The following is a 13,498-nucleotide window of genomic DNA, read 5'->3' on the forward strand; positions in this document are numbered from 1 at the left end:
AAATGTTATGATAAGAAGTTTGGTAATGGACTTCAATAAACACAACTTAATGGCAAGCTGTGATGATTCAAACCGTTGAATAAAACCTTTTTTTTAAATATACACCGGTTTAGATATTCGGATCAGGTGCAGTAAAGTTCACTGAAGTAAACGTTTTTTTTTTTAATAGACATGTTATATTTGTTACACTTGGTGTCAAGATTAAAAACACACACAAAAAATAAACAGCTGTTGGCGTTAGTACACACCTACGTGATATTGTCAGGTTTTTTTCAGATGTCGTTAAAACCGAGTGGAGGTCTTATTAAAGAGATATTGAAAATCTGTCAGTTGGTTAAATTAACAGCTTTTTAATGTGCGTGGAATTTTCTCGATAGCCTGACGTGGTAATTAAGGCCAAGATTCTATGCAAATCGCTTGCGGTTCCACACCTACAATATGTCATCCAGCCATAATGGCTTTGGGATGACACCCCAAACGAGGTCTGCCATGCGCTGTGTAGATTACACCCCAAATCTGTTAGTGTGTTTAAAACAAATTGCCACGCCAACAAGGAACAGATTGCTTCCGCTAAACAGTGGTTATCGGTGTTGGCTGACTTAAATATGGCAACAGATTAACGCAGCGTATGTCGTCTTTAGCTTTAAAATTCTCCCCATCTTGGAGCACTCCTTAAGATACGGCACGACTGGGATTGGAACATATCGATCGTTGTGCCACATTGTCAAACATCAGCAAGACGCCTTGCTCGTTTTCGGGCATACGTGATTCATGAAGTTGCTATTGGGGTTCAATATGTCACCACCATGTGCAGCCGCAGCGTTCACCTTGGAAGGCCGGGTGTTCGTGCCACCTCCCAGCGGCATATCGAGGCTACAGGGCCGGCGCCTACGAGTCGCGGCAATTACCACTTTCAAAATTGCACATCGTGGGGTGGCTGGCCCGTTCAGGCGCGCGCGGTCTTCCGATGTGTGTAAAGACGCGCCGGCGATTGTCAACTCGTCGCCTCCTTCCAGTCGCTATTCTCAGCTTAACTGTTGAATGAAGGACGGAAATTCGGTAAAAATAATTTAAACCACCAACCCTTGTATATTTTCAGTGATAAAGCAGACGCCAGGATTCTGCCTGTAATCAGTTTCCCCTATTGTCATCCAGGTACAGAAACGAACCTTCTATATTTATTATTTACAGGTAACTGCAGGATACAGGCTTGAAATTAGGTCGATAAAAGTGCTTTGTGCTGACAGATAGTCATTTTTACTCAAATGGTAAAGTATAAATCTACAACCCACATAACATCCACGAAAATTTCATTTTGACCAATTTTCTATGCTACATCTTCAAATATCAAATAATTTCATTTCTTTTGGGACGGAAAAGGTAACTTTTGGACCTAATTTGTTTCTGTTTAGATATGAGTCCGGGTCGGGTTTTGGTCCTGTAGTATTGGATTCAGGTCCTAAATTTGGACAGACTTTCTTCTCTTGTAAAATGACAAAAATTCTAGGTAAAATTTGGTGCCCCTCAATTTTGCAGGACGCAAAACAAAAGATGATTAAAATTTCTTTAAACACACGTTGTCACCTTAAAGCCGGTAATGTCTTCTACATAAATATCTACTAATGAAAGAACGGGAGGGATTGGTAAGTATACACTGGTAGACCGCGATATTTATATCAGTCTTCGTCATGCCATAATTATTTCTACATTCAGTCGCACCTCCTTAGCACACAAGACGAACAAATGCCCCTGTTTGGTCAGCGGGAAGTTAATCTTCCGGAGCGGGAAATTAAGCTGCGAAAGTCGGCGCCTTACGAATTCACATCAAGCACATAATTGCAGTGAAGAGCGTCGTATTGGCAGGAGAGCAGTTGAGTTTATCTCGAGTTCTGACGCTTGCAGAAAACCCGGTATGGTTGTAATTGTTTGTGACGTGATAAAGTGCTTGCCTATTATGTCATCAAAATATCAACTCTAATTCCAGTTGGAGTCGAGGAGCGTTTCCAAATCACACTTGATAGCTCTCAATCGCTTCCAATTATCTAGAGGTGTGTTGTAGCGGTTACTGCCCACCGATATTAACTTGCTGTACATACAAGAGCATCTGACACAATGGACTACTAGAAATCGACAAAAAAGGGATCTTCCAACCATGACTCGGCAGGTTTTTAACAAGATTACATCTGTAATAAGTTTAGGAATGAACAATTCGCGGCAGTTTGGAAGAAGTGATATTGTTGTTTTGGTATTGCAAAGTATATATATATTGCAAAGGAATAACAATATCAAAAGCAACAAAAATAGTGAGAAAAAACACCTCATAATCGTCACGTGATGTTGCAAACACTTGATTTAATCGAAACTATTCTTAAACTTCAACAATAACACGCATATTATTTGTTAAGCGAGATATCCAAATTTACTTGCGGAAGCTCTCAGCCAGGGGTGACCAACCCGTCGATCGCGATCGACTGCTGGTCGATCTCGGACTGATTTCAAGTCGATCGCGAGGGTTGCAGAAATTATTTAAAATAGTTGCTTTGTAACGCGTTGCTGTACATAGATAATTTTGTGTGTGAATTAATCATAAGGATATGTTAATAAGTTCATAAGTAGGCTCTTTGTTACGTTACAATAGTATATAGTTGCAGTAGTAATTGTTACTTTGTTCTGGTACTCGCTATGTCTTTGCTAATTTGTGTTGGAATGGTAGATCTCAAGAGTTGGACTACTTCAAAAGTCGATCTTGAGTCACCCCTGCTCTAAGCCAAACTTGTATTGCATTGCAGAAGCTTGGGTTACAAGACAACATTGCATTTTTACCGATAAGCATTGCACAATAGTATGTCGGAAACAATAGGTTTTTGAGAAACTGCAATTTTGTTGCAATGTAACATATGAACACGAAACACTATGTGCTATGACAGGGGAAATATTGTTAAAGAAACGTTTCAGTTACGAGCAAATCACTTTGGCTTAAAGCAGTACAATCCGCAGTATAGCAAGGGCGCATTGCATGAAACTATTGCCCAAAGATAAGCACAACCTATTGTGACGAAAACTCTATCTTGTGACCATGAAATAGTTGACACATTTCGCCGAGGAAACACTGATTTTATTTGGGGAAGAATCGTTGTCCAAAGTCTATAGTGGCAACCCCCAAACGGCTCCTATAATCCGACAATCGAAACCAAGTTTGGTAAACAATCTCCGGCGTCAATTGACAAGGGTAACACGTGCGGTGGCCAGGAGAGGTGCTCGAAGCGGGTTAAGTTTGCCCGATCAGTAGCTGCGACGACGGTCCAAGTGACTCTGAGGGCCAAAGAGTGGCCACTTGGGCAGTTTAGCCCCCGACCAAGCGCAGACTCGTGGCGCCAACCGTGGCAGGCTTAGTGCTATCGAGAGGACGGTGCATGCATAAATATGTGACGAGCTTTGAGCTACAAGGACGTCTGATTGAGCGACCAGGTTGACAAGGGGGGGCTCGGTATTCAGGATTTTTTCTGCTGTTTTTGACATAACGGAGGTCATATACGGGGCTGTTTGTGGCCAACGACAGATGCTATGACGCAGTACACTGCCTGTTCAGGAACCAGTGGGTGCCTTTGATTTATGTTACCTTCGTAAATTCTTATCATGATTTAAGCTAATTACCGTTTACCTAAACACGCTCCGTGTTTTATATTTTATGGTGCACCACCCAAGGACACAATATAGCGTAGCAAGATTCTCAGATTTCCTTATGATAGAAAACAAAGTTGAGTAAAATGTACACGACCAATGCATTTTTCAAAAACTTTGATAGACAAATAGTCACACATACAGCTTGATTTTCGTTCGTTTTGAAGTTGACCCGAAAAAAATCTCGTATTGAAGTTACAAATTTAAAGCATGTGAAACGTTTGTATTTGACTTCATGCAATGGGCGTAATGTACTTGGTCCATTGTCTGAAGCGTTTGTTGGTAAACACGTTTTTTAGGAGTGGTAAAGAGTTTGTTTTTTTACGATTCGACAAAATTGTACACATTGAGGTAGTCCGAATTTTTACCCTCCGTTGAAAATAACATAAAATATTTTTAACAAGGACGTTACCTTAACATCTATTGATGAGAAAAAAACACAATAAAATTTCAAAGAAGCCGCTTTAAAGATAGATTTACACCAGTTGTAAAAGGCGCCTTCCCCGCGGTGTTTGCTATCTTCCCACTACGAAGTGATTAAGCGTTGTTGAAGGCTCGCGCGAGCGCCCTATAACGGCCCAAATGAGCAAAAGCAACGAGACATTAATAACGCTCGCAAACATTTCAGGGATCTTAGCACAACTGACCGCTTGTTACGCGAGTGTTGTGTTCTGGTGGCGAATGGCGACGAAGACGGCGATTCGCGCGTTCTAATTCTAAATATTTGTTTAGAGGCGCAAAGCGGCGCGCGATCGATGACGTCACAAGCATTTCGCTGCTCAAGCAATCGAATCGTCTGAAGCGGTCGCCAGCCCGGCGCCACGATGCGCGCCCGGGAGCAGGGGGAGAATAAAAAGAAACCTACGGGAGGTGGAGTGGTGAGGAGCGGTGGTTTGCACCTCGCCGATTACCAGTGGAGGTTGGACGGCAAATGAGATGATACGTTGGGTAAAAATGTTTACAAGCGCGTGGAAGCCGAGATTCTATCTGATCTGCAGGGAACTGCACGAACTACTAGCCGACGTCAGGTTTACGGTCGCATAACTACAACATTTCTTGACGATTTGGAACTTCAACAAACAAACACTCAGACGCTGCGGCGTTAAACAAACGACCCACAAGATACACAACGTAAGAAATGCGTTAGCGGCCAACCTTCCCACGATTTCCACTCCCTATCACACATCAGCAATAAGTTCCTTTTTGCAATGCAATTCAAAATTGCCACGGTTATACAACTTTTCTGAGAAAAGACAAAATCTTTGAAAAAATGTGATGATGACCACAGCGGTTCTTAAAACGACACAATGGATGCAGAAAATTGCAACAGAATGTATGCACTGCACAAAATCTCTCTGACAGTTTTTCAAGTTATTTTCTATAGTTTCTAATAACATGATACTGTATAAGTAAAGTATTTGAACATAGTTTTTTTTACGTCAATTTAGCTAGTTTCTTTTAGATATTTAACAGTACCAGAAAAAAGAGCATTGAAAGAATCACAGTACATTTAATAAGATTCAAGATTCAAAAAGTTTTGAATGACGAATTTTTCCAATACATAATCACTTTTTGGAGGTTTAAAAAGATCGTCTTCACATGATGTTGCCTTTGTGTCGTTTGTAACAGCAAAACATTCAAGGATAAAACGTTTAGCATTTACCGTTGACATCTTCAGGTAAAAAAAGAAATCAGCACCTTAATTTTGTCCAAACATATTGCATTGCATTTCTTGCAGAAAATTTCGAACTGTACAATGTGTACCCAAAAGTATTTCAGACATTCGGGGCTTGCGCTAATCCAATTTGCCGCTGTCAATCATTAGGCGTAATTTGACAAGCAGGAAAAGCCGCCAATGCTCTGTGTTTTGTCTCAGCCGTCGGCCGCCACGCCACATGAATAAACTGCAAATATTAGTACACAAATTACTTCAAATTAAACCCGGCGGTGGTGACGAAGCTTTTTGATCGCATTGCGTTTATTGCGACGTACTGGCGACATCGCGCACCCGCTGGGATTTGTACCCACAAACTGGCGACTTTGGCTGGCGCGATGTTGACGCGTTGGCACGTGAGATATGTGAACGGCCCTCGAGTTGATTAAAAGCGACGGGAGCAAGCGTTACTGGCGCCGGACTGACGGCGATGCGACCACTCGAAGGCCGAGGTGTAAAGAAGGGTCCTCGATCGCGGGCGTGCGGCCCTCGCCGATTGTAGATTATCATTCCTCGATCTAATATTCGCGCGTTAATAAAATAAGGTGATGATTGGTGTGAAGCACACGTTCCGACGACAGCTCAACGATGGAGCTCAGATCCCAGTAGTTCGAGCAACAACCAGCGCATTTGTTTATATACGAGGTTCCATTTTACGGTTTAAGGGCCCTCGTGTGTTCCAGAGCTGGTTGTTCACTTCAACGTGCAAAGTCGCACGCTTTGTCGTTGGCGATAAGCTGTTGATTCAAGCAACTAATCGGTTAATTCGTTAGTGGGTATAATAATCATCGTTTTGGCGCCGCCATTGCATCAACAAATTGTACAAAGCTCATGGTCATAGGCCATGAAAAGCCACAATAATAAAATCATTTCAGACATGCAAAACCCTTGGACGGTAGTTGCAAACATAAATACTAAACTGCCTGATTTTTTTAATACGCAAGAAATAAAGGTGTGCAGCTACTAAAACATGTTAGTAGTATAAAGCAAAATAAAATTAGTTAATGGACTTTGTTTCGTTTTAGACTCCCAAGTATAATAACTATAGGTAAGCAAAAACATCTATGCGCCTTTGAGCTGATTTTATTTCATAAAAAGGACAGCGCAGTGCAATTTTTTCACCCAGAGTGACAAATAAAGCTCCTTTATTCTTTATCTGTCCAAAATCGTACAAAAGAATTAAACAGCTTTAATAAAGTGATTACCTCAGCGTATAGAGTTTCATTAACATTAGCACAGAGGACGTCCAATTGTATGTCATTGTTCGCGCCGCGGTTTGGAACAATTTAAGATAGTTTCCCTTTTTGTTCCTTTTCAAATTCCTGACTTACATCAATATTTAATGCTGTAATCCCGCAGGTCATTTTGCTGTGGTCGGATGCGTAATTGATACCAGGTCTTGGAGACGTCAAGTTTTGAATATGGGCCTTGGAAGCAACCGTTGTCAGCAAAAACTTGATCCCATCTATTTGTATTCATGTATTGGTTGATGATCAAACGTTTGGGCTAAACGTTATGGAATTAGGCGATAAAGATCGAAAAAGCGTTTGAATTCGCACTTAGTTCTTTGTTTCACGACGCATCGGGCATTCGAGTTTCGTTTTAATTTTCCATCTGGTGACGCCTGCCAGATCTTAATGGAATTACGAGTGGCGCCGGCCTATACAAAGTGGTTGGCTGGTGTATTAAATTTATCCTCTTTTTGCTCTAGGGATTTACTCACAGTATGAAATTCATTTGCATAAACTGACCATGGCCACTACAAGTTGTTTTGCGTTTCCTTGTTAAACACGTGTGGACGCCAATATGTTGCTATTTGCGTCTATTGGGGTAGTTAGTTTCAATTTTTAAGCTATTTAATTTCTCTGACAAATGCACAGGGTTTAAAAAAGGCTGTGAAAACAGTCTGTAGAAGGTAGAGCAAGATTCACCAGCTTACTCCCCAAAAATATCATTGCAAGCAAAACCAACTAGGGGATAATGACTTGGGTAAACTCAGCCCGTTGGGGAGATCTCTTTATCTGATGCGTGCCCACGAAACGAGAGCGGGGAAGGAAGAGAAAAAAGAGAAAGAACAACACCCGTCCGCTCAGGATATCTAAGTATGATAGATGGTCAATCGAGTTTTGATGTTTTGTTATTGCTGGACACGCGGCGGACTTGTCGTAACTGACCGCCGGAGTGATGTCGTTTCACGCAGATTGGTCGTGGCCAGGAATTAACAGGACGACGAAACGAGAACAAAAACCTTCATCTGCACACGATGATGGTCGTTTTGTTTTCAGTCATTGGGAACTATGATGGATTGGAGGCTGTCTGGCAGGATGGGAGATTGTACACTTAAATACGGTGTTGGAGTGAATGCCTTTAAGGGCACTGTATGTAGAGACACGTTTTGGAACATGAATAAAAGTGTTAAGGGACTTGTGCTTTTTTGTAAGCCATGTACATTTCCGGCCAAAATTTGCTCTGACCAAATTAGGACTCGTTCATTATCAAAATGAAATAGCAAACTTTGCTCCAAGTGAACGCTGTTTTAAAATGTACGTTTTTTGAAACATACAAAAATATTATTTACAAATTTATTAAATAATTTGCACTTCCTCAAAAATTTGAACATTTGCACATTACTTAAAATGTTGTTTTATGAAAAGGAAGGACACAAAAGTATTTTATTCGGTGGGTTGCTTTTATTTTAATAATAGACAAAAAGTGTGAACAAACTACACTTGCAATGGTTAACTCACAACAAAACGAAAATTAGACAAATCGTAGAATACTAATTAGACAAATCGTAGAATTGCAGAATATGCAATATCGGTACTATTGTACCCCTATATTGCATGGGCCAATACGTTGAGCAGCGGCGCACGTAAAATGCGTCATTGATTAAGAGATGGACTTCTACTGCCCCCTGTCGGTCACGCGTGAAAATATGCACATCGTAATTCGGTTTGTGATAAAACAATTACATTATTTTACGGGTCAATTAATAAGTTTAAAATTTTTACACGTTGCATACTTGATCCCATTTTTGCAGAGGAAAAAAGAAAACAGAACACAAACGCAACCTTTACATACAACAACAACATTACCATGTATTATTGAAGACTAGTCTTTACATTACGAAGTTTTAGGCTATATTTTTATGTATTATTTTTGATGACGTTTATAGCAGTACACCATTTACCATTTAATCTAAAGTAGCCACGACACAATCTAACTTCCGATCCGGCGTCAAACTCTTCTAAATCAACACTTGGAAATCATGACACAACATTGGTTTGACAAGTTAATTCGAAATTAGTCAAGGCTTGCAAATCACGTTTGCAAGTCAAAATAAACACAACCAAGATAGAGAGAAACTAACCAACATTTGGTGCTAGCATTTGGGTTTACGGGCGCTCGCGGAACAACACAAATCTCAGCATCGGGCGGTAATAATATTTAAACAAAACCGTTGATCTGTTTTGCACATCGCAAAATCAACATTAGAACAAGGTTGCCGCAGAGGACATTGGAAGCAGAGAACGATAGGAGCAAATAAACAGGCGTCGGGGGCAGCCATTAGGAAAACAGCGGGATCCGTTTGTAACGCAACGCAGCTCTGGATAAGGCAGGTCATGAACGCTGTGGCAAACCTTGGCGCCATTCTTAAGCACATAATCGTTGTTCGACGCTCCGGCAGCGCCACAAATTGTTCTTAATCGGCCGCCACAATTGTCACAACCAACTACGCGAGATCGCACAGCATCAACGTTAGCCCGTTGCCCTGGTGACGTTTATCCGCGTGATCGAGAGAGCGCGTTTCGCTGCGGTCCCCGCACCTAATGAATTCACAATTTTTCTGTCTGCGGTGGAAATCTTCGCGCCAATTCAAAGGTCAAAACGGAGACAAAACAAAATACGAGTAATTGTCCTTTTTTCTAAAAAATGTATCTGTTGTATAGCAAAAATTGGTGAGCAAAATGTTAAACAATTAATAACAAAAACCCTTTTAAAATTGATTAATGACGAATATTTTCGTAAGGATTCTATAGACACCCAATAAGTAGCATACACTGATAATAATATCAGTAATTGTGAAAAGTTTGCAATAAATGTATTTACTATGTAGAGGTTGTCGGACGGTTGTTTTTGATCAAGAAAATTGAAATACAGCATAAAAAAAGACTTGATCTTTTATAGTGCATGTTTTTATCAATTCTGGTTGAATACAAGCATTATGTTTCAAATAGTTTGTCAACTTTCCCACGATATAAATATTGCAGAAAACATCTAACATTGACCCCATGTACACAATCGCCACAATATCATACCACAACATTTTTGCGTCATCACATTGAAATTTACAAAACCTAGAAGCTCAAATGACAAGCCAAAGGTCTGATGCAATACGTGGCTGGCGACCGAACGATGCCGAGATTAAAATCTTGAGCAAAACTCACGCCTGATAACATCAGTGGTCAACAAAATCCACGCATGAATTTCAAGCCTGTCTCGTCCCGTTTCGTCAGAAATAACCGCAAATTTCTCACTTTACCATTGGCGTTTTTTTCGATAAAGTCTGGTATGTGCTTGGATTTTTTGAGTTGGTAATAAGAATTTTTACTTTTACGACTGTATTTAATTTTCATGTTATGAAAAGTAGATTCACGCACAAAATTAAAGTTTTATAATTAAAAATTTAACAGTTTTTTTTCAACCCCAGTTCCATTTGATTTAAAAATAAGTTTGGCATTGAAGTTATAGGCTGTTAATTAGTTGTTGTTGTTTTTCAACATTTTAACTGAACACGAAATAGGCCTTATTTTGTAAAAAAAACGTTGAGTTTTTGCCAAGACATTTTTTTGATTATTCTGTATTGCATCCTAAATTAAATCTTTTTTGCCGCGAGAGTACAGCGAAATTTTTGCCAAAAGCACTTAAATTTTTAAAAGAAAACTATAGTAGTAACACCAATTGTTTGGTTGATTTTAACTAATTGTTACCAAATTACGAAGAGGGAAGACTCCTAAATCAAAATGGCGTTGCACTGCTCCCGCTGAAGGCATTTTATCAAATAATCTGACAAGAAACATTTTACAAGGTTTAATTTACTTTGGAACAAGATAGAATGGCCACAACTTGATCGTTCGAGCTTGGAATGCGCAATCCTTTAGTTTTTGTCTCCTTGACAAGGTTAACAACAAATCCAATACAAACTTAAAACAATAGAAATGAAAATTAAAAGATTTAGGCATTTCTGCTTTTGACTGATGCTTTAAACGCAAGCAACAAAATTAAATAATAATAAATGGTGTTGTACAGTACAGATAGCAATTGCATACGTGGTGATAATAAGATAATAAAACAAAAATGCAACAAGTTTAAATTATTAGTTTGCAATTATATTGTTTTACTCTGTATGTAACTGTTTTGCTTTTTGCATGCATTTATGTAACGCCCATCTAGGCTTTTAGAAGTTTGCTTCAATGACAACAACAGTAATTGTTCAAAGGTTGGAAAGTGTATATTTTCTTTTTACGCAGGGACATTGGCCGCTATTTTTTTAATTTCATGATTTTAATATTTTTAAAAACAAAGAATGTAAAACGCCGATTAACATCACACACAAACAGAAACAAAAAGTGACAAAAGAGCTAAAGATATCCACGGTCACCAGCACTTAATATCTGACATCATTACGACAGTTTAAAGTGCATTGACACTCCTGCACTCTTATGGTTACAAACAGCTACATGGAAGTTTTTAAGCTGCTGACAAGGCGCCTGTGACACTCAATTACAACAAGTTTTGCCAAGTGGCAAGACGCAAAAATGTGTTCCGTCTGCATCATAAGCAAACAAGTTACACATGCTTGCTTGACTGGAGAAATAATTTGCATGCTATTGTGTAAACCCATTACAAGCACCCATAAAAAAATGTTTAAGTAAGAGAGTTATATTGTGAGAATTCTAAAGATTACTGAGATCCTAATAAAGTTAATGTCATAAACATGCCATGCAAATTAAAAATGTTTTATAATTTCAAATGTTTTCCGAAGGAACATTTCAAAGTCGATTGGTCTTAATGCATGAATCGCTGTAGAAAGCATAAAGCTTTGATTTAAATAGTTATCTTTTAAAAATGACAAATAATTGAAGAAACATCATGCTTTACTCCAGTTTACTCCAGTATAGGTTTGTCTTTACATTATTTCCATATTTTTATGTCATACAAAATAGGATACCGAAAAAATTGAGCCATTTTGTTTCCAACCATTGTAACACCTTAACCTTTGTTCGTATACAGCCAACTAGGCGTCAACGCAAACAAAATACAAAACAGTGTTCTTAGTTTGTTGTGTTGGGACATAAGCCTTGTGGCTATAATCGTTCTACGCTGGCTTGAGTTTATATCGCGCAAATTACTCACATGAAAGAGAGCTTTAATCCTATGCGGTAGGATCGGCGCCTAACGCCCACATATCAACTCGAAACTGGACTTAGTACTTGTCACCTTTGTGTGACCTGGACCACAGACAATACTGAATTTGAGGTTTTGTGCGTCGACCAGCGGTGCTATACAGATCACTTGAAATTTTAGCGGTGTATGAAGCTCACTGGTGGTGACATTTGGTGTCTTTTCGCCACTGTGGAATAAAATACAGAGAAGTGTGTGGGAGCATGTTTATAATTTCACTCAAAGTTCAAATGGGTTCAATCGGTTCTAAAGTAATAGTCAAAGCGTAAAATTACAATAAAATAACAATGCATCCTGATTTTGTTTGAATAAGATACTGACTATGCCATTAAAACGAAAAATGCATTACCAAATGACGATTGGCCTTTTGTTTTTCTTTATTTGAATCAATAAAACTATCTGACAATGTTTGACATTCACATACGGTTAGCGGACTGTACAGCACCGTTGGTGGCGATACCCAGCAAACCAATGTATTAACCAATGTATTTAGCCAAATTTTGCACAAGCTTCATGTTTTTCATGAACAGTTTTGTTGCCCTATGATTTGCACCAACACACACCTAAAGAAGAAGAACTTTGTGAAGAATTAACATTTTTTGAAAAAGTCAAAACAACAAATATCAAGTTCACACAAAGATTTCCCGTTTCAAAACATACTGATGAACAGTTGTTACCGAGTTGTAATTGTCTCTTTTGTGGCATAATAGCTACTTGACATTTCAAATCCCTGTTGTACCGGAAATATCACCAAAAGGGACAATCCCCTATACTTTACAATGTCTTACAGCGAACACAATGCACGAAGAAGCAAGACTAAGCAGCTTGCTGCAGGACTCTCATCAATTATGTACAACCAGCAGCAAGTAAGATGGCCAAAGCACCTAGCAATTACTAAAACCAAAAGGCGCTACAAACCGGACACAGCAACGATTAGGATGACCAGGGGTGCCCATTGTCCCATATCGGTCATTTTCCAAGGACTAAAGGTCACTAATAATAGGTGGTTAGGTGAATATGCCACTTTACTTGCGGTAAGAGTCTTTATGCGTTTTAATTGCAATGCAAGGGGCGCTGCAAAGACGGAAATAGCGCTGGAACATTGTAAGGGGTTATTGAATATTCATTAGTACATTTGTAAAGTCATACATTTAAACGTATGGCATCAATGCAAAATATAAATTGCCACGGTGTATTGTGGGCAATTAAGAAGCTTTAACTGAGAATTCTTAAAAAATAATTAGTAAAGAATATAATTTTATGCGGCAGCGGACGTGTTAAATAGCAAAATTTCATGAAGCGACTGTTTCGTATTGGCATAGTATTAGGATAAAACGACATTCAATAAACTATTCCAAAGGATCAATTCTGAAAATATTTCCAAACATGCCCACAAAAACTAGTTCCAAAGTCGTTTAAATAAAAAAGCATTTACAAGAAAATATGTTGACATGTATTTAGAATGTTTAAGAAATATAGTGTTTTATTGTAATGGACTTGCCAAAGTACGTTTTGCCCCAAACAAACGAAATTGAAGGCTTTATTGATGACTGAATCATTCTGGTTTAGGTAAATAAAAACAGGTTGAAACCAAAAAGTTTTGCAACACAATGTTGTGTCGTTGACCAAACAGTTGGT

The 13,498-nt window shown here is 39.0% G+C and overlaps 1 long non-coding RNA gene across 5 annotated transcripts; it reads left to right on the plus strand.

Annotated features, from left to right (window-relative positions):
- The first annotated feature begins 512 nt into the window (after positions 1-512).
- On the plus strand, positions 513-7,824 carry LOC145215678 (uncharacterized). 5 transcript variants are annotated; one of them, XR_013857344.1, is made up of 3 exons: positions 514-1,643; positions 1,714-2,160; positions 4,414-7,824. It is a non-coding gene; the product is annotated as an uncharacterized LOC145215678 (long non-coding RNA). The 5 variants fall into 5 exon arrangements; XR_013857345.1 differs by having other exon boundaries at positions 527-1,910; positions 1,985-2,160; XR_013857347.1 differs by having other exon boundaries at positions 513-2,164.
- The last annotated feature ends 5,674 nt before the right edge of the window (positions 7,825-13,498 follow it).

This window comes from Phallusia mammillata, chromosome 2 (assembly GCF_965637545.1).
Source record: "Phallusia mammillata chromosome 2, kaPhaMamm4.hap1.1, whole genome shotgun sequence".
NCBI classification, from domain to species: Eukaryota; Metazoa; Chordata; class Ascidiacea; order Phlebobranchia; family Ascidiidae; genus Phallusia; species Phallusia mammillata.